At 40.4% G+C, this 19,876-nt stretch overlaps 1 long non-coding RNA gene across 1 annotated transcript; it reads right to left on the minus strand.

The window, feature by feature from the left end:
- Positions 1-611: 611 nt before the first annotated feature.
- On the minus strand, positions 612-16,401 carry LOC307017396. Its single transcript, XR_013802171.1, has 2 exons — positions 7,735-16,401; positions 612-7,648 (listed from the first exon to the last, which is right to left on the minus strand). It is a non-coding gene; the product is annotated as an uncharacterized lncRNA (long non-coding RNA).
- Between the last annotated feature and the right edge of the window lie 3,475 nt (positions 16,402-19,876).

A 19,876-nucleotide genomic window follows, 5' to 3' on the forward strand; every position in this document is an offset into this window, starting at 1 on the left:
TTATGTTTTACTGAGTGCTTATAGGCAATTTCCATCCCAGTATTCAGTTAACTATTTATTTTCTGTGCACATTACATAGACTAGCTAACATTTTACCTACTGCTTGGGACTTTGAGTCTTCAAAATGTCCAATGTCACAGACTGGGACTTACTTTAGAGTCAGTTGTATTTACATTCAGTATGACTTGTTATGATTCAATGTGAAAGAGTATACTGCTCAATAAATAATGATCACTTCACCACCTCTGTTGACATCTAGGCGCTTGAGTGAGTCAGAGGCAGAATACAGGGACAGTGGAGAGAGGTTCATTGCTGAGGTGAGTGATGAAAGGGAAATGACAGTTTAGAGTAAATTGTGATGTGGACTCTCATCCCAGAATTTTAAGGAAATCAGTCGGGATATTGAACAGGAAACATTTCAGTCAAGGGGCATCATATGACCAATATAGACAGAAGAGCAACATGTATTTGAACATTTAAGTCGATACCATTCCTTGGTGAACTTAACATCTGTATGGAGTCAGATCAGTCTCAATATTAATAAATGCTCACAGAAGGATTCACAAATGTATATTGTGATTTATATATAAATGACTCTCCACAACAATGTCTCTCAATGCACTCACAAATATTTATTGTTGTATATAAATGTAAAAAAAATGGGCATTTAAACTGCTTTTTATTAATTCAAAGACGGCTCTGAATTATTAATCAAATATGTTTCCTTTCTTTACTACTGGATGAAATTACAAAATGTACCCATCATTTTCCTCATGCTAGTATAGCCACATGAAAGTATCAAACCACCTGTTAAAATGCACCAGAATACAGGAAAACTTTTTTTTTTTTTCGTGGGGGGATCCCCAAACCCCCCGTTAAAAATGTCCCTCCCACATTCAGGATGCTTCCTACGCCCATGAAGGCAATATAGGCCTACCATCAAAGGAGTTGAACATTGCTGTTTGCTATTGCTATAATACCACACAGGGATAAGCCAGAGTTTACAACCTTTGCATGTGGGCACAACACGTTTTGACCCAGATTAATTAGCTATACCATATGATATTACATTATATTACATTGCATTTAGCTGACGCTTTTATCCAAAGCGACTTACAATAAGTGCGTTCGACCAACAAAGTACAAACTTGAAGAAAACAGAATCATATACAGTAAGTACATCAGGTTTCATAGAGCTAAAACATTTCAAGTGCTACTCAACTGGCTTTAGATAAGCCAGTGCTTTGTTAATAGTTCTATCGGTCGAAGTGGAGTCGAAAGAGATGAGTTTTCAGTCTGCTCCGGAAGATGTGTAAGCTTTCTGCTGTCTTGATGTCAATGGGGAGCTCATTCCACCATTTTGGAGCCAGGATAGCAAACCCACGTGTTTTTGCTGATGGGAACTTGGGTCCCCCTCGCAGTGCGGGTGCAGCGAGCTGTTTGGCTGATGCAGAGCGGAGTGCACGTGCTGGGGTGTACGGTTTAACCATGTCCTGGATGTAGGAAGGGCCAGATCCATTCGCAGCATGGTACGCAAGTACCATTGTCTTGAAGTGGATTCTAGCAGTTACCGGAAGCCAGTGAAGGGAGCGGAGGAGCCCGAGGAAGTCTTTATACATATATAAATAAAGATATGTGTCAAAGCTCTAATCAAATTAACAGTTATATTAATTATACTTGTATATGTATATATATGTATATAGCCTGTGTTGTATATTTATACACACAAATGAACAACCTTGTGTGTGTCAAATAACAAGTTGTATTGTAGTGTTTATTTTAGTGTTGTTTTATGCTTATCCACATTTTGATTTAAGAGCACAGGAGAATGCTGGGCACAACATAAAGCTCAACAGTGAAGCTGGCAATGCTGAACAAAACCATCTATTATTCAGCTGAAAAAGTCAAAGCTTTACGAAAATGTAATTAAAAATACATAAGCATTTCAGGTAGAAATCAGCATTTTATATAGAAATTCACAAAAATAAGAAATGAAAATTGATTGCAATTATTATATTAAAAAATCCACCAACCATGATCAACAGGAAAGCCCTATGGAGGCATTTTATGGTTTGAAAAAAAGTTGAGGATGGGGTCCAGACAGTTCAATCAAGAGAGACTTCATTTTGTTTAAAGAACAAGTTTATTGACACATGTCATATGATAAATGTTAAGTCTTTGGCGATTAGACCCCGATCTTGAAATCTTATATCTAAAGGGGGAAATGCAGCCGTGAGCATATGGGAACCTCCCCGGGGTCTAGACACTGGTGATGATGATGAAGATCTGGATTTGATGAGGTGATGGGATGAAGAGGAGGTGTGATGAGGTCTTTGGATTAGCTCTCCTGGCTCTGGATATGATGAACGGAGGTGGGTGGAGAGGAGGCGGGCGGCAGCATGAACACCTGAAATCACAGCTGACTGCAGGAGAGAGCAGAACCATTTTAAAGTGTGGATGCAGCTCGGTGATTGGCTTCTTCTTCTTTTCTTTAATGGCGAATCGCTTCCACTTGGAGCATATATCGCCACCTACTGTTTAGTTACTAAATGTTCATACTAAATCCTTGTCCTCAGACCAGTGCTTTTGAGGAATTTGAAGATCAGCTTGTTTGCTTCATTTCTTGATTTACTTTCAAATATTGCCTTGAAATCCATGTCCTTGATGTTGAGTTGTTCCAGTGCAGTTTTCAGAATGAATCTTTGTCTGTTATAGTCCGGGCAGCTAAAACATACATGATGTATTGTCTCTGGTTGTTGGCAACCATCACAATTGCCATTTGGATGTTTTCCAATCAGATGCAGTGATGAGTTTAGTCCAGAGTGTCCCAATTTTATCCTGCTGTTGATGCTCTGCTCTCTTCTACTACTACCCCACGTGCTTCCTGTTCCTACTTCCCTTTGTATCTGATATAAATGTCTTCCTTTGGTGTTACTGTCCCATAGTTTTTGCCATTGTTGCTTGATAACCACTTTAGTAAAAGATTTGACTTCTGCTCTACTGATGGGTACACTAATATCAATCTGGTTTGCTTTCAAACCACATTTTGCCAGTTGATCCACTACTTCATTCCCTCTAATGCCCACATGCGCTGGAACCCACACAAATTGAACAACAATTCCCAGATGAACTAACCTAAACATGCTTTGTAAAATTTCATGTAAAATATCCTGACGACATTCTGAAGAGAAGTTGTTTATACTCTCCAGAGCTGCACTGGAGTCAGAGCAAATGACCACTCGCATTGGCTGTATTTCCTCTACCCACTGAAGTGCTAGAGAGATAGCCATCATCTCTACTGTATATACTGCAATGTGATCACTTGTACGCTTTCCCACTTTGACTTTTAACTCAGGAACATAAAATGCACAACTCGTTAAACCATTTTCTGGATTTTTGGATCCATCAGTAAATATTTGTATAAAGTGGCCATATTGTTCATATAGAACAGTGTTCACATAAGCCTGTACATTGAATTTGTTTTCCATTGAATGTACCCGTTTCAATAGTGATAAATCTACTATAGGTTGAGGTAGCAACCATGGTGGAACAGCTGATAACAACACCGTCGGACTAATATTCCATTCCTTAACTTTGAATTCCTTACATATTTCCGAAACACAAAAACAAAAACTTTCTTTTTTTATTTTGTTACTTTCCCAACTTGTGTGTACAGTTTGTTTAGTAGGGTGAGTATCTTTATGACCCTGTAGATTTGCCCAGTAATTAACAATTAACTGCTTTCTCCTCAAAGAAATAGGTACTTCTCCGACCTCTACCTGAAGTGCCGACACTGGTGTAGATCTGACTGCCCCACAGCATATCCTTAGTGCTTGTGCCTGGACTCTATTTAATTTTTGAAGAGAAGAGTATGCAGCTGACCCATACACTATTAGTCCGTATTCTATGGCTGATCTAATTAAGGCCGTGTATACGTTCCTCAAAGCAGCTTTATCAGCCCCCCACCTTAGTGCCTGCCAAGCACCTCATAACATTTAAAACCCTTTTACATTTATCTACGACTTTATCAATGTGAGTACTCCATGTGACTCTCTCGTCCAACCATATTCCCAGAAATTTAAATGTCTTCACTTTCTTTAGATCTTGTCCATAAAGTTTTAACCTAACCTCCTCACCTATCCTTTTCCTCGTAAAAAATAAAGTTTCAGTTTTTTCCACCGACAATCTAAACCCCCATGTCAGAGACCAGCTTTCAATTTCCCTAATGGCTTCCTGAATCTTAGCTACAATATATTTTACATTTCTGCCCCTTTTCCAAATAGCTCCATCATCTGCAAAAAGTTACTTACCAATATCAGATCCTACTTGTGTATATATATCATTGATCATGATAGAAAATAAAAGAGGACTGATGACACTCCCCTGCGGGGTTCCATTCTCAACTTCATGCCTGCGAGAATATGACTTGCCAACTCGGACTCTGATGGCACGGCCAAACAAAAAATCCATAATCCAATTATATACATTACCTCCCAGACCCATAATGTCCAGTTTTATTAATAATCCTTCCTTCCACATCATATCGTAAGCTTTTTCCACATCAAAGAATACAGCTACAACACACTCCTTGTTCGCTTGGGCTTTCCTGACTTCAGACTCCAGGCACAGCAGTGGATCTAAAGTACTCCGCCCTCTTCTAAACCCACTCTGATACGGAGTCATTAGTTCATTTTTCTCAATGTAGTATGTTAGCCTTTCTGTTATCATTCTTTCCATAACTTTACACAAGTGTGATGTCAGAGCTATAGGTCTATAACTGCCTGGACTGGTTGGATCTTTCCCAGGTTTCCTAATAGGAATAATGACTGACTCTTTCCATATTATTGGCAGCTTCCCTTTCTCCCAGATCTTATTGTACATCTCCAGCAGCTTTCCTAAGGCAAAATCACTTAATTTGGTCAACATTATATAACATACATTATCTTTCCCAGGAGCAGTCATTTTACACTTACTTAATGCTCTTCTCAACTCTTGAATAGAGAAAGGTATATTTACAACACTCTGCGACGAATGTCTTTCTTCATATACATTAGGATGCTCATCTAACACTTCCTGCCTCCTGATCTTACCTTCTTCTGTCAAATTTTCCGAAGAATGAACTTTGACAAAATTTTCAGCTAGAATTTCTGCCTTCTCCAAAGCACCAGTGGCAACTTCCCCTCCAATCTCTAATACTGGCAGGTTACTCTGATGTCTTATTCCCCTCATCTTCTTAATCATTCCACATACTTTATCTAATGGTGTAGTTCTCCCAATACTTGAACAGAATCCCCTCCAACACTCACTTTTTGCTCTTTTAACAATGTTCCTTACCTGAGCCTGTGCCTTTTTATATTCTAATAAATTATGTAATGAATGTGTCTTTCTTAGCTTTCGAAACAGCCTGATTTTGTTTCGGATTGCATCATTACAGTCTTTGTTCCACCACGGTACCATCTTAACACATTTACCAAGTTTCCCAGTTTTACTCCCAATAGTTTGATTAGCGCTTTTAATTATATTTGAAGTAAATTGCTCATTTATTTCATCAATACTTTCTGCCATATCAATCTGATCCAATTCATTATCGCACAATTTAGCAAACATCTCCCAATTTGCTTTAGAAAAAGTCCATCTCATGATACCGTCTAGCTCAACCACATGATTTATATCAAACTTGATTATAATTGGAAGATGATCACTCCCAATACTGTTATTTGTCAATACTTCCCAACTGCTACCAGAAGCTAATTCACTTGTTACAAGAGTTAGGTCGATCGCAGACTCTGTTCCATCTCTAAAATTGATCCTTGTACCTTGCCCATTATTTAAACAAACTAATTCCTTTGCCTCCATTAAATCCTCCACCACCTGTCCGTTGTAATCTGTTGATCTCCCTCCCCACATTGTATTATGTGCATTGAAATCACCACACCATATTATTTCATTTCCTTGGCAGAGACTGTCTAATTCCTCTATTCTGAGTTTATTACATGGATTATAAAAATTCAGGACACTAATTTTCCTTTTATTAATCCAAACTTCTACACCCACTATTTCTAAATCATGACTGTTCTTAAAAGTTAGCTTACTATAAGACATGACTTCTCTGATAAAGATTGCACATCCCCCTCCCTGGCCATCATTTCTATCTTGTCTTATAGCAGTATATCCCCCAATTATGAAGTCCAAATGAGTCTTCAGCCATGTTTCTTGAATACAAATAACGTCTGGTTTTTCTTTTAACTGATATATATAGGTCTTGAATTCTTGTCCATTTGCAATAAGGCTTCTAGCATTCCATTGCAGAATGAGAAAAACCATTCATCTACTCAATCTGTGAATCATCATTATTGGTGGCTAGCATTTCATGTATCATTTCAACGGTTATATCCTTTATCCCCAAAAATTCACCTGCTGCCTCCACTATTGTCTTCAGTCTTGACCTCTTTTTTGTCTGTTGTAACGCAACATTCACCACTTTTCCAATAAAGGCCACAAACTTGTACTTATTAACAATCAATGCATCCTCTCCTATCACACACTTATGTGAACACTTTGTGGGGCTTTCCTTTGCCTGTGGGAGTTTGGGAAAATCTTTTGAAGAGAAAATACTTGATGCTACTTGGGATTTCCTAGCTATGTTTAGTGAAACCTTTTCTGTTGCTTCAGCATATGAGACTTTATTTTGCACTTTGTATCTCTGCACCTCCTTGGCCTTTTTCTGCACTTCACAGCCCTGATACGCAGCACTATGTTCCCCACCACAGTTACAACATTTCACCTTAGCACCTGCAGTACAACTACCATATTCATGTTCGCCCGCACATGTTGGACACCTGGGCTTAGTTGCTTTGCACTTGTCTGCCACATGCCCAAACCTTTGGCACTTAAAGCACCGCAGAGGTTTAGGGATGAATTCTCTTACTGGAAAGCTCATGCAACCGATCATTATCTTCTGTTGCATTGTTTCTTCAAACTGAAGAAGAACAGACAAACTATCCACTATCTTACCTTGATACCTAGTAGGAAGACGCTTTACTACAGTCACTTTCCCCCCTTTAATTTCCTTCTTGAGTTCTTCTATGCCTATTTCTATGGGAACTCCACTGATAACTCCAAGTATTTTCCGATTTGCTCCAGGAACATGGCATTTAATTCGAACTTCATTCAGGGTCTTCATTTTCAGTAACTTTTCCTGTTGTCTTGCATTAATCAACTCAACCAACATCCGTCCTTTGCTCAGAAATCTTGCTTGTTTTATCGATCCAATTTCTTTGTGAATTGCTTTAGTCAGGGCCACTGGATGTAGCTTAGCTGCGGATTGCTCACCAAACTCCACAATCACTTTCCACTCTTCATTCTCAATCCTTTTCTTTACTTTCTTCAATTCATTCTGTGAATCAGATTCACTAAGACTGTCACTTGACATGTCTATCTTCTTTCTTTAAGTCTTTTTCCTTACTTCATTCCATCCTCCTTCAGATGCACTTTCCATATCCTCCTCTCCAGGACTCAGAGAAGCCATTCCACCAGCTGCTCTCAATCTCGCACTCACTTCAACGTTCACTCCTATCTCCGTCTACTCAGTCTCAGCACGTATGTCCGCTGCCTAGCTGGATCAGAGACCATGCTCGGTGATTGGCTGCTGGAGAATGAGGTGAATGTAATAGGTTAAAGACAGCGCCCGTGATGAGCTGATTATAAGCAGCTGGGGAGTGAATGTATACATACCCAGTCTTCCTGAAAGAGCTTGTGCTGAGCTTCATATACTAGTGAGTCAGACTCATGGTCAGAATGCTGGTTGGGAGGCTCAGTTCTTCCTGTTGACAGAAGATGGCACTTTTTTTAGAGGGAGCCAGAGCTAGCAGCTGCATCTAGCTGCTAACTGCCGCTGCCGGGGCCACCTCGTTATTCGTTAATATCAAATCCATCATAACAATCCAGAACGTGCGGTGCTGTTACGTATACGCAAATTGACGTGCTTGATGTGTCAACGAGCCTTTTGGGGGGCGTGGTTAAATTGCGCATGCTCTATGAGTGCACATACGGGTACTTCTCAGGCATGCTGGGTAATCTGTGACGTTTCACTCTCTGTGAAACTCTCTGGCCCAATCCCAAACCACTCCCTCAACCCTACCCCTCCGTGACGGTGCGAACTCCGTCTGTAGCCACAATCGCAGCTCAACGAGGCTCCCTCCTGTCAGATGGAGGGAGTAAATACCGCAGCAAGCTTTGGGACGGCCTCCCCTCTCTCCGGCAGAAACAGGAAATGCCGTAACTGTATGTAACAACGGTTTCAAATCAGCATCTCATAGACAAAAAATGTAAATTAATAACTCAAATAAAACTCAAAACATCTTTCATTGTGTTACTTTTTTGTAAAGCACTTTTGGTTTTAAACCTGATGTTTATAAGATTCTTAGTTTTTGCAACAGTCTGTAAATATACACAACTTTATAATAAAATGCACACATTTACCTTTTTCTACTAAACACAGGTACGATCCTAAGTTAAAACATATGAGGTTATCATGAGGTTGTTAACATCGCAGTTTATCAGTGGATGTTTGCTGGAACTACTTGTAAACAGCGTGTTTCCTGACGGACACACACAGCGTGACTCCGGTCAGTTTAAAGACCGGTCTCAAGTCAGCAGTGCTGCAGACTCGCTGTTTGAGGGCTTGATAGCCCACTCCCCCTCCACACCGCTCCACACTCGTTGGTTTGGAACAGCCCTCAGTATGGCAGACCCTCCGCGTGAACGCGCAAACGGAGAGGTAGGGTGTAGGGGTAGGGTGTAGGGCAGGGATATTCAACTGGCGGCCCGCGGGCCAAATACGGCCCGCGGGGAGCTTTATCGTGGCCCCTGGAACGCACTCCATATTCCAATATAAAAAAAATATTAAAAAAATATATATAAAAAAAAAATTCTAATTACAGAATTTATTTTTATAATCATTTAAATAAATGTAAATATATGTTCGCTATTATGTTATCCGAATTAAATAAGTCCAAATTATTTCTCCTTCAATAGCTCTTAAAAGGCAATCTTGCATTGGACTGATCAGCGTGTAATTATCGCGATATCGTGTCAATCTCGTTACTCTCGTTACTGATCCAAAATGAGCGGAGAGAAACGGCGGAAAATTGACGGTGAAAACCGACACTTCAACCCCAAATGGACTGATGATTTTGTATTTATTTTACCATCGCACGCCAATCCTAGACCTTTATGTTTAATATGTCAAATAACTGTTTCAGTCTGCAAGGTTGCTAATGTGAGGCGCCACTATGAGACCAAGCATGCTGCTAACTTCAATGCTGCTTACCCGCCTGGTAGCACAGCTAGACGTGGTAAAATAGAAATACTTAAATCTTCTTACACTGCATCAACCACTATTCTTACAACTGCTTCTACAGCCCAGGAAAAGGCCACTGCTGCTTCCCTATGAGTGATGTTCGCTTTAGCCAAAAAGAGAAAGCCATTCACTGACGCTGAAGTTGTGAAGGAGTGTACTCTTGAGATGGTGGATGAACTTTTTGCAGGAGATAAAAACAAGGAATATATAATGAACCGTTTGAAGCAAGTACCGCTCTCTGACACATCGGGAAGTCGAAGAGTAGAGGTACTGTTTGAGGACTGTTTTTCAGCATTAATTGCCGATCTCAAATCGACAGAGTACATGTCACTCGCTGTCGATGAATCGACCGATGCAACAGATACGGCACAGCTCTCGCTGTTTGTGAGGTACTTCGATGGTGACGTTTTTAAAGAGGAGTTGTTATGCCTTTTACCACTGACAACCAGCACTACAGGTGAAGTGATTTTCGCTGCAGTTTGGAGTTTTTTTGAAGAGAAAGGTTTGGATCTAGGTAAGATCAACCTTCTCGTTACCGATGGCTGCCCGTCCATGATTGGGAAAGAAAGGGGCTTTGCATCTCGCTTATGTGCAGAGCATCCCACAGTGAACACACTGCATTGCATCATACATCAATCAGTTCTGTGTGCGAAATTGTCAGGGGAGTTGAAAGAAACAATGGAGACTGTCGTAAAAATTGTGAATCATATTCGCTCGACGTCAGGTCTGCAGCACCGACTGTTCAAAATGCTGCTTCAAGAGCAGGAAGCCGCATACTCAGACCTATTGCAACATAACGATGTCCGCTGGTTGAGCCGAGGACGTGTTCTCGAACGTTTCTTTGCACTGCGAAAGGAGTTGAGTGAATTCCTCTCAAGCCAGAAATCAAGCAAAGCTAAAGACCTACTTGCACGCATGCAAAAGCCGGATTTCATTGCACAGATTGCCTTTTTGTGCGACATCATGGGCCACCTAAACACACTCAACCTGCAGCTACAGGGGGGAGGGTCAAGTGTGGCTGAGATCATTGAGAAGGTTAGTGCGTTTCGGGTGAACCTGGACCTCTTTCTACCTGACGTAATGGGGAGGAAGATCCACTTCCCAACACTACGCAACGTCCCCGTGAGCAGCGCAGCAATGGCTGGAATGAAGGGACTTTTGAAAAGCTTGGCTGAAAACTTCACAGAGCGATTCAACGACTTCAAGATTCCAAAACAGGTTCTTTTATTTGTGCGCAATCCATTTGCGGTCGATGTTTCCGGGTCCTGTCCAGCCGTGAAAGCCGTGATGCCCGGTATTGACGAGGCTGCATTCCAGCTGGAGTTGGTGCAAATTCAGAGCTCTGATGTGCTGAAAGCAAAATTCGGAGAAGAGGGACTGTGCGAGTTTTGGGCTCATTCTACTCATCAGTTTCATCACTGCCGGAGACTGGCTATCTACCTGTTAACCATGTTTGGATCTACTTACATATGCGAGTCCGGATTTTCGACAATGAACTTGATAAAGAATCAACATCGCAATCGACTCACGGATGAACATCTCAACCAGTGCATGCAGCTTGCTCTGACCTCGCACCGACCTGAATTCAGCAAACTGGCTATGGCTCGGAAATGCAACTTCTCACACTGATTTGTCAGGTAGCTTCTATTTTCATTTATTTTGTAATGATGGGACGCTGCCTATGCTTGCATCTTTGTTAATCTCGGACTTCTAGGCCTCCTCTGCCTCTTACTGATCGCATTTGCTATCCTAGGCCTAGCATTGTTTTCTGGTATTTGTTGCCACCCAGCATTTTGGTGTTATAATACACAAATCTATATGGATTCATTAGAATAAAGTAGCTGTGGTATGGGGGGGCGGGCGTGGTTTAGCGGCAGGTTGTAAAGCAGGGGGCGGAGCGGCTAATTGCCTGGGATTGACGTAGCTGTCAAGTGGATTAGAATGATAGGAATGCGGTGGTATTTAACCACGTGTGTTTTTGTTCTCTCAGTAGGAGACTGGCGGACAGAGGGAAAGACGAACGTTACGCCAGGACGAGAATCCAGACCCCTGCCAGTTATCATTTGCCCGTTGAGGGATTGTTCTGTTTTAGCCACCTCGGGAACCTTGTGTGAAATAAATATCCGTTTACCCGACTGCGTCTCGCTCTCCCTCCTTATATTCCGCAGCAGACCACAAATCTGCCACAGTAGCCTACATTACTATTTTGGTTGCCTATTTTACTACTACTACAATAATAATAACAATATCAATAATAATAATAATAATAATCATTTATTATTGCATGGTTGGTTGTACAATAACAATGGCATTTGTTCATTTTCATTGTCAGTCTTGTGGCCCTCGCCTTCAAGACATTTTACAATTGTGGCCCCCTTCCTAATCTAGTTGAATACCCCTGGTGTAGGGGGCGGTTTGGGAATGGGCCGAAATCTGCTCGGGTGTATTTCCGTCCTTTACCAATGAATTCACGTGTTGTGATTGGCTTAAGAGAGGGATCCCTCCTCTTTTGCTCTCCCCGAGGTTTCTCCCATTTTCCCCTTTAAACTGTGGGTTTTCTCCGGAAGTTTTTCCTTGTACGATGTGAGGGTCTAAGGACAGAGGGTGTCGTTTAGTGATGGCAAAATGAAGCTTTGAATGAAGCATCGAACCACTTGGACAATTGTGTCGGAAATAGGTTCATTTCTCGAAGCTTCAGTTACTGCGACCTCTCCTGGCGAAGTGCAAGGCTGCAGTGGGTTTAACGTATCTTTGCCTTGAAAAACATTTGATGCACACACACAGTAAGACTGAATATCATGTTCTATTTGCAATTAAAGATTGATAATTGTGTGTATTGGGTTATTTTGAAGAAACTAGAGAGTGCTGGACATTTTTTTGGGCGGAGAGGGCCTTTTATCAGTTATTAAAGTATTAAAGTTGAAAAGCAATGATTACAATTTGAACTCTTCCGGGCTGTGAACCACCTGCACGGAGGACATCAGCGCATCCTGGCCGCCGGCTCTATCCACTGGGCTATCGATTCCTTAAACTATTCGAGTGTTTTTATATTACTCATAGTCTTTTTGTTAACAACTTCTCCACATTTCAAATTGTTTCACGAGCCAGAACGACCTATCTTTCTTCCTGGCTTGGTCTATAATGATTGATCCAAATTAAAATGCAATGCCAACAACAACTCAACAGCAACAACGCAAACTACGACAACAACCCACACATTGCGCATTGTTTAGAGCGGTTATAAATTGTTGAAGCGCTCAAATTTGAAACTGTTTCAACCTGTCACCTGTCAGAATAGAGACGAGGCAGTGCATTGAATCACCTGATTGGACGGCGAACCAGTGAGTTGATTCATTCAGGAAATGAAGCAGTTGCTGGTTCGGACGTCACATGTCACGTGATTTGAAGCAGTTGCTGCTTTGGACGTCATATGTCACGTGATTTGAAGCACTGCTTCTATGGAATAGGAAGTCCAGGGTTGAAGCTCCGTTCGAAGCTTCAGTGTCAAACTGCCATTCTTCTCATACTGATATTCTGAACAAACTGCTGTTGTATTAGATGTAAAATGTCTTTACTGTAGGGTATTTTTATTATTTGTACAGCACTTTGGCTCGCCCAAAAATCATTTATAAATGTGCTATATAAATAAAATTGATTTGATTGATTTGATTTGAAAGGGTGTGCGCCAAGGTTCCATATTAGGACCAATAATTTCACCATATATGTAAATAATCTCTAATAATTTTTCAAATGCTGCTTTCCATTTTTATGCAGATGATACTGTTATTTATTGTTCATCCTCTTCTATAGAGCAGAGTCTTGATTTACTCCAGTCTGCCTTTGATGTTATTCCATCCCATTTATCTAAACTCAAGTTAGTAGTAAATGCAATACATTTATTTTCTCCCCAACATTTGTACTGTTCAAGGGACTGACATTGACATTGAAAGGGTCACTACATACACATATCTAGGTTTTATTATTGATCAGAACTTATCTTTCAAGTCGCACTGAAAATGTTGTTTTAAAGTTAGGTTTCTCCTTTCAGACAAGGAAACATTTGATCTCTGCAACGTTTTTACCAGTATTGGATTCTGGTGATCTGCTTTACTTGAATGCCTCTGACCAGTGCCTAAAGAGTTTGGATACTGTGTACCATTGTGCATTATGTTTTATTACATATATATATATATATATATATTGTGAGTTTGGAATAAATATGCGCTTTATGAAAATTATTAGTTGGTTACTGTTAGTAAAAAACAGTAAGGTTAATACTGGATGTTTGTTACACTTGGATATGTTTTCTGTAACACTTGTAACATAATTATTCTCCAGTTTATGCATTTGAGTGACTTGCAGTTAATGCTCGACATTACAGTTTAAAGGGCTACTATGCTACTTTCAAGTTTTTAGAAGAGTAGCATTTAATACTGTGGAAAAATGTTTTTAAGGTACAATAAATGTCTACTGAATGTGAAATTCAAGTGAAATATGTTTTTATCACAAAAAAAGGTAACTGACATTGAATGTATGTTAGTGGAACTGTGTCAGGAAAGCGAAGTGTTAATTAAAGAATGTTAATGAAGAACTGAAATGCATAGAAGAGAAAGTTAATATACATGATTTTGTTGTGCAATAAAACAATCAGAGAAGCGATCTGCAAGGTGCTTATTAATACAGGTATCATCACTGGTCATATCGGGGACCCGTTACAATAGTTGAGATGTGAAGGGGGTTATGTTTTTTGTCTGTGTTATGGGTTCCTGCAGTTTTTTGAACAGACAGTACACACGTTCAGAGGGTGAAGCTGTTAACGTGTTGCTAACATAAACTGGCTGTAGCCCACAAATTGAAGCAAATTATCAAGTTAAATAATAACAAGCTCCAGTGTTAAGAATTCCATAATTCCATACTCATAAATAAAATGACATGCAAATAACATTTTCTTGGCTGTGGACTTGTACTGTACATAATTATGTTGAGCTCATGGTAATCCTAACCCTGGGCAAGAGCTGTTGGTGTCTGAACTGCCAACTGTGAGGGATATCCTGAGGTATGGCAGCTACTTGAGGGATCAAACTAAAGATGGTAGGAGGAACTACCCAGTGGACCAGCTGGTATTATTAATGAAAAGGTGACCATCATGTTGTCCAAGCTCAAGGAGGTCTGGAATCAGGCAGTGAAGTTTTCCCTTGGGAAGGGCAAACTTGATGCCAAAGAGAGGTTTAGTGTCAAGTTAGTCAAATTATTTGATATTTTCACTTGCAAGTGTCGGATTACCAGTTGTGAGGGGGGAGGCTGTGATGGCTGTGGGATCCAAGCCCACATTAACTTTTCCTGCAGCAGAGAGAAAAGGATTCCTTTAAAAGATCTTGCATACATCAAGGGACAGAAAGAGAAGGTTGGAAGTAAAGGACCCCACCAAATGGGGCCCCTGATCTGCAGGAGCACAAGAGACAGGTGAGGACATTGGAAAGGCAGGGGATGGAAAACATGGCTGAGGAAAGGAGAAGGAGCAAGGAGGGAAATGCTGCAGCAGCAGACAAGGCAGCCAGGAAGGATGTTAAGAGATTTTTGGCAGATGGTGATGAGGATCTAGAATTGGAGAGTGGTGCTGAAGATGAGTTTGTCCCTGAAGTTGAGCTCTTCCCTGAAACTGAACCTGAGCCTGCAGCTTCAACAAAAGTACAGAAAAACTATGATGATATTCCAAATATTTCGCTTGCTAGTGTAAGGTATGGCATAGGGCTGGGACCAACTGCAGCTCTGATTGATGCAGGAATTATCACAGAAGACAACACAAGTAAAGTGATTGATAAGAACAAGGTCAAGAGAGCACAGGAAAAGAGTTTGAGGAGAAGTGCAGGGAGATGGGGGATGCAGATGAATCCCTCTGGTGCCGCCAAATGTCAAAGGTTATGGTTTAAAATGTAACAAAACCTTCCCTTAAGGCCTTTTGAAATGCCACTGTGCTGCATGAGTTTTTAAAGGACTTTGGAAAGGCCTAAAGAGATAATTTTTTTCCAGGGGGCCTCTAAATAGGGCCCAGATCAGGAATCTGAAATATGGAAACCGCAACCCACCCAGAACTTTTTTTTCAATCGAACGTCAAACTTTCTCACAAAATCCTTTCTGGAGCTAAGAATCTGACACCGTTCTGGTGAGGGAGGGGAAGAAAATATAAATAAATTTAAAAAAGGTGTTTGGCGCTCCGAGACTTTGAGAGTGTGTTGCTTAACTTGTGTGGAACCCGCTTGCAAAATGTGGCGCCCCTGCGACCTTCAACAAGGTCTGTTTTTCTTTTTTTCCCTGCTGGTCACTTTGCAAATGACGAACACGCAGGGGCACAGGTCACCTGACAATATAACGTTACTTACCGTTTAAATTGACCAAATAAATGCAGCAGACAATGTTATTTAACCACAATTACAATGTATTTTATTTCAACTATCTTCTTCTCATTATTATTATTACTACTATTATTGTTATTGTTATTATATATGTAATATTTTTCACTTTTCATTTATTCTTTTTTTCACTTTACATTTTTCAAATGACGGTGCATAACGACTCAACTGAGGGTGCAATGCACCCTTATGTACCCCCGTAGAACCGGGCCTGGAAGAGGGGGACCCATACACTCAGCTGGGGGACTCCTCTGTCAGGACCAGAAGGACACCTGATATCAATTGTGATGCTTCCAGCATTGGGGACTTGATCAGCTGGTCAGAAGGTGTGTCAGAGCCACTAACCTGCTTGCTAAGCGCACCTCAGAGGTGAAAAACGTCATCAAAACCCCCATGGAGGTACTCAACTGGCCTTGCCATACTCAAAGCATTGAGAGGGTTGTTAAAATGGTGACCGGGGCTTCTGCTAAGTACTTCTCACAGGAAAAGAGGGATGGAGGGATCAGAGCTCAGGAGACTAGCAGGAGACTGATGTCCAAGAATGAGTCAAAACAGGACTTGTGCAACCTGGCAAAGTTCAAGAAGTCAGAAGATTGATCTTTGTAATCTTATCCAGTTATCCTATGCAGTTCACCTGTTAATAAATATTTTAAAATGATTTGGCTTTGTCAATAAATTATTTCCCTTATATCTTTTACTATCTTATATAGAGGTTCGAAAGGGTAAAATTGCCAATTTAGAAATACAAAACGATGTAGGTTAGAGTTATCCTAAAAATAAGCTCATATTTTAATTCCCCATAAAAAACACATCATTCAGTAAAAACAAGGCCCCACTGATCATCTACTCCCTGAGACGATTCCAGGGATGCCTGACTTGAGTTTCTAGCACCAGGAAAAGTGGACAAAAGTGCCCGAGATCAGCCTTTTAATTTACCCAGGGCCTACAACCACAAAAAAAAAAAAAAGGTACAAGTATATTGTGTTAAAAATATGGCAAAAAGTCGTAATATTGTATAATGTATTGTTTCATCGAAACAGTGTTAAAATCACAAACTTGCCTTTTAGAGTCGCAGTCTTTTACCAAAATTCTGTTTTGTTAAGAGCTACCAAAACATAGTAAACATCGCAATTATTCCCAAAACAAACTGGGAATGGGGACATCGATAACATATTTTAATGTTTAATTTTCTTCAGGGCTACCGTAGTGCACATTGATGAACACTTTAAAACAGAAATAATGCTTACAAGTGTAAATGAGCCGGATTTTAGCTTTGAGCTAATTTCCATCTGTAGTCCCGTCCCATACAGCATATAAGAACATGACATTTATATATATATATATATATACAGCAAAAATAAAATACATGATATGCAGAAAGAGCATGAGCAGCATACAAGCATTTACCACATGGCAGTACAATGTAGCAGCTATGATATATAAAGTGCAAGATAAGATAAAAGCAATACATAAAGTGCAAGAGGAGATACCCCTGTGTTAAAGTGCATTTATTTAACAGTGATTACACGTCTGTTTGTTGCTCAACCATTCTTTAAGTTGACCTTTAAAACTATTGAGAGTGGGACAATCCCGTATCTCAGTTGGGGGGCTATTCCAGAATGAGCTGCCTTTAATGGAGAGGACCTTTTGTCAAAGGTGGTCCGTCTGTGGTTGACCTCACAGTCTCCTCTGGTTTCTGACCTAGTGCTGCGTCCAGTGTGTTTTCTGTGGATGAATTCCCCCAAAGGGAGGGGGGCCAGCCCATGTAAATATTATTTTTTTTAAAACACATACTTTTAAAAGACATAAAATATGTCAAAAACTCAAGAAATTGTGATTTTCAAGGATGGTACAGTGCTGGTATGACTGTGGCTTTCTGTCAAACACCTGGATAGCTCTCTTGAACAGCTGTTCTATGGGTTTCAGGTGTGTGGCACAAGCAAACGACCAGCTTGTAAAACAGTATTCAATGTGGGATAGAATCATACAGTGGAGGTATGACTTTGCAGCATTGACAGTTAAGAAAAAGGTCTAATTTGTTTAAAATGTTGCAAGTTGAATTTAATGGTATTGGATATTTTCTGGATATGTTTCTTAAAAAGTCAAGTGCGAGTTCCAATATGACTCTCTCTGTTCAAGATACTTGCACTGGGAGACTAGTTATATTTCTGCTCTATTTAAAAATACATAATAAAAATGGATCCTTCGATTTTGATTGATCGTTTACTGAACATCGTCGTTGAGAGTTTTTTCACCAGTATAATGTCCCTCGCTCTTTGAGTCTTTTCTTTTTTTAAATGATTTTTTCATCTATCATTTTCAACCAAGCAGCAAGAGGTCAAATTTAAGAATAAGTAATAGTTTGTCACGATTTTACGGGGGATAGTCAGAGCGCATTGTCACATCTTAAAGACAGCTTGAACTGGATAAATGGTTAGTCTTCAAACATACCGTACGTTCTGCATGTTAGTATATCTGGCCAATTGGTTTAGACCAGGGCTATTCAACTACACATTCAGTTGGGCCAGATTTTATAACTACAAAATTCAGCTGGGCCAGACATTCAGCGGCCTGTAAAAAGCGGGTAGTGACACATTTTAAACGAACACATATTACTGCGATGAAAAACATGCAATTTTTATTCATTGTTCATCTAACAAAGGTAGGTCAAAAAGTGCATAAAAACACAACAAATTAGCATTAATTTAACAGAATCTGAAAAAAAGTGCACAGTTGTAGCATTACATTTGTTTGCTTTAGAAGTCAAATATTCAGGTTATTTTTTCTGAACCAGGCACATCACAAAGTGCATTTACTGAATACAATAATAGCAGTCTTAATAAATGCGCTCACATACAAAGAAAACAGCTAAACAGCTCCAATGCAACACAAAGAGGTAGTACTGTAGCAATATTTTTTCACCTTTCAAGTAATAACAAAAAAATCATACTTTTTGGTCACATTTGTCCCAGACACATTACAAAGTTTACTTAAATGAATACAGAAAGAACTGTCAAACACTTCAGTGCACAAACCCATAACAAGGGATACGGGTAACTATATGAATGAATACTACACTACACGTCTACTATAGTAAACTAGGTGCTTACTATCACCTCATTTGTGATTAGTCATCGCTGACTTTCTCAATGGGAGAAGGGACATTTTTTGTTTTGAACAAGAGCAGTGATTTTTGGCTCATAGGATGTCAATGCAATCCTAAGACATTGGTGAAGAGTGCTGTCAGTCAGGGAGCAGCGAGTGCTACTTTTGATTGAGTTCATGTGTGAAAAGCTTGATTCACATGTGTATGTTGATCCAAACATACTGAGCACACAGATCGCTACTTTCTGAACGTTAGGGAACTGCTGTTTTTTGACATCACTCCAAAACTTCGCTGGCCCGTTAGTGCGCTGCATGTCAATAAGTTCCAGTGTATATTTCCCCTTGTCGATGCAGGGGACCACTTCCTTTGCTCTGGTTGATACGTCCCCCTCTATTGCAACAGTGAAGGGGTCTCTGGCAAAGCCCATCATCACGTCTGTGGGCAGAGCAAGTCCATCCAATCGACCGGCAAAGTTCTCTTTCAACCTCGCAATGAAATCTGTCATCACATCCGTGATTTGTGCCGGAGATGTGATGTGTTTGGGGAGCGTCGGAAAATGCAGCATCCGACCCGTGCTCAAGTCGGTAGCGAAAAGGTCCAGCTTGACTTGGATCTGCTCCACAAGATCAATTACCGTTTTGTCTCTGTTTACGCTTCAGAGTTGAGAGGGACATGTTTTAGAGTTGCTATCATAGGACCACCGTTAATAGCACCACTAGATGCACTTTCAAAAAACGTGCTGCGTTGTGGTTTGGTGGTTTCTATGCAACGTGGAGTGTTGCGTTCATGGTCTGTACTAGTGTAGGAATTTGGCTACGGGAGGCTGGGCCACTCGGGAGTTGGTTCTGGGCCGCATCCGGCCCGCGGGCCGCCAGTTGAATAGGCCTGCCCTACAACCACAAAAAAAAAGATTGTGTTAAAAATATGGCAAAAAGTCGTAATATTGTATAATGTATTGTTTCATCGAAACAGTGTTGAAATCACAAACTTGCCTTTTAG

The sequence above is a fragment of the Notothenia rossii genome, assembly GCF_949606895.1.
Source record: "Notothenia rossii genome assembly, chromosome: 8".
Taxonomy (NCBI): domain Eukaryota; kingdom Metazoa; phylum Chordata; class Actinopteri; order Perciformes; family Nototheniidae; genus Notothenia; species Notothenia rossii.